This window comes from Apaloderma vittatum, unplaced genomic scaffold (genome assembly GCF_000703405.1).
Source record: "Apaloderma vittatum isolate BGI_N311 unplaced genomic scaffold, ASM70340v1 scaffold25810, whole genome shotgun sequence".
Lineage (NCBI taxonomy): Eukaryota > Metazoa > Chordata > Aves > Trogoniformes > Trogonidae > Apaloderma > Apaloderma vittatum.
This window is the reverse complement of record NW_009693255.1, coordinates 6,982-9,539: the sequence shown is the minus strand read 5'-3', so window position 1 is coordinate 9,539 and position 2,558 is coordinate 6,982.

Genomic DNA, 2,558 nt, shown 5'->3' with positions numbered 1-2,558 from the left:
AAAGAGAGAAAGAGAGAGGGAAAGGGAGGGGAGGGGAAGGGAAGGGAGAGAGAAGAGAGAAGAGAGAGAAAAGGAGAGAGAAGGAAGGAGAGAGAAGGAAGGAGAGAGAAGGAGGAGAGAGAAGAAGGAGAGAGGAGGAAGGAGAGAGGAGGAAGGAGAGAAAAGGAGGAGAGAAAAGGAGGAGAGAGGAGAGAGAAGAAGGAGAGGGAAGAAGGAGAGAGAGGGAGAGAGAAGGAGAAAGAAGGAGAGAGGAAGAAGGGGAGAGAAGAAGGAGAGAGAAGGAGAGAGGAGAGAGAAGAAGGAGAAGGAGAGAGAAGGAGAGAGGAGAGAGAAAGAAGGAGAGAGGAAGAAGGAGAGAGAAGGAGAGAGGAAGGAGAGAGAAGAAGGAGAGAGGAAGGAGAGAGAAGAAGGAGAGAAAAGAAGGAGAGAGGAAGAAGGAGAGAGGAGGAAGGAGAGGAAGAAGGAGAGGAAGAAGGAGAGAGGAGGAAGGAGGGAGGAGGGAGAGAGGAGGAAGGAGAGAGGAGGAAGGAGAGAGGAGGAAGGAGAGAGAAGAAGGAGAGAGAAAGAAGGAGAGAGAAAGAAGGAGAGAGAAGAAGGAGAGAAGCACAAAGAGAAGGAGCAGAAGGCTCTGAGACCTTGTGGTGACCTTCCAGTACTTAGAGGGGGCTCAGGAGGTGGGGACACATTTTTAGCCGGTTCCGACAGGACAAAGGGCGCCGGTTTTAACCCAAACCTTTGTCCCACGTACCGAGCGAGAGGACGAGAGAAAAGGGCCTCGAGGGGAGGTTTCAACTCACCACGAGGATAAAGTTCTTCACCCGAAAGGTCGTCAAAAATTTCCCAAGTCAAGAGAGCGAAACGGTCCGAGCTAATGGAAACGAGTCTTTATTAAGTAACTTTTTAATATCAGAAAAATAAAACTCTTATAATTCTCTTTACAGCAAATATATAATATCAGTGCTTTGGCCGTCATAAGTTAAAGGCCCTTTTATCATAAAATATATATGGTTTGTTTTTTTTTTTTCAATTTTTACTCAAATTGAATTTATAATCCCTATCGACCTCCCTACATATACATAACAAAAAAAAAAACGTGTAGTAAAATTAGCAAATACTAAACTAGATCGAGAGTTTTGTCATTCTTGTTTCAAGTCCGTGGTCGCTAGAAAGGGGACACGCGCCTGAACGTCCGTCGCTTCTCCTTGGCTGAGTCGTTGCGATAAAAATACAAAATCCATGCGCGGCGGGAAAGGGGTTTGTTCGCGTCTACGAGGCTGCGGCTCGAGATTAGGTTTGAAATACTGACGTGGAACTAGTTCTACAAGCGGTTAAAGTTTCCATCCTACGCCGTCGAGGCAAAAAAAAATCGTTAAAATAAAAACCGTTCATTGTAAACTTTGGATTTTTTTTATTTTTTTTAATTTTTATATACGAAACGTAACTCTTCAAGTCGGAAATAAAAAATAAAATTCTTCTGTATGTTTACTAGTTCGGTACGCGGAGCTAGAGGGAGAAATAATAAAAAAAATCAACCCAAAAAACCAAGAAAATCTTCGTTTTTGTCTTGAGAAATCAACGCTTCGGAGAAAAAATAACCCAACAACACAAAAAAATTGGAAAAAAATCCCACTCTTGTGGCTTTTTGTTGTCGTTTTAACATACGCCAGCACAGATTTGGGATGAAGAAGCTCGAAACATCCACAGGCTGAAATGCAAGAAGGCGTTTGCGGGAGAAATTTTTGATTTTTTTCCTTGTGATCGCGGGGGGAAAAAAAAATAAAGATGGTTGATTGCAGGGTCGCTGCCATGAAGAATCCCAGGGAACGTCCGCGACTCCTTTTTTTGTTTTTTTTCCTCTTTTCCTTACCGAAAAATAAAAATCTCCATTTCTCTGCGCGCAAGACAAAAAGACGGAGCCAACAGCGAAACGTTTCACATTGTGGAATTCTCTTAAAAAGAAAAAAAAAGGTTAAGAAGGGCTCGATGGGGAATGTCGGCGTCGTCACAATTCCGTGCGCGTCCCAAAGCCCTTGAAGCGAAGCGGGACGAAGCCGGTTGGTTTTTCCATGTTAAAAAAAAACCAAAAAAAAAGCAGTGGGTAGAAAATCACGAAAAAATTCAAGGAAAAAACAAAAAATAAATAACCGAGACGTCTCCTGATCCTCTAAACGTTGGCTCCTCGGTTTATTATCGCACCCCGCCGTTCCCAAAAAACCAACCCGAAACGCAACGGGATTTGCGACGCTGAAGGATGAGGCGCGAGTCGTCGGGCGAAGGGGAAGGAACCCACCGAAATTATTTCCCCAAACCTCTTTTTTTTGTGTTTTTTTTTTAATCTTTCGAAACTGGCAGTGTCAAGAAGGCAGCGGTGGAAGTGTCGTTTTTGATATATCGAAAACGCAGCGAAACCTCCGCGGAGAGACGAGGAGGCGAATTCTTTTCCCCCCAGAGATCCTTGAGGAAGCCGGTAAGATTTGTGTGTGGTTTTTTTTCATTTTTAATGTTTTCTTTCTTTTTTTTCTCCCTCCCTTCCTCTCCTCTTCAAGGTTCTCGGATAG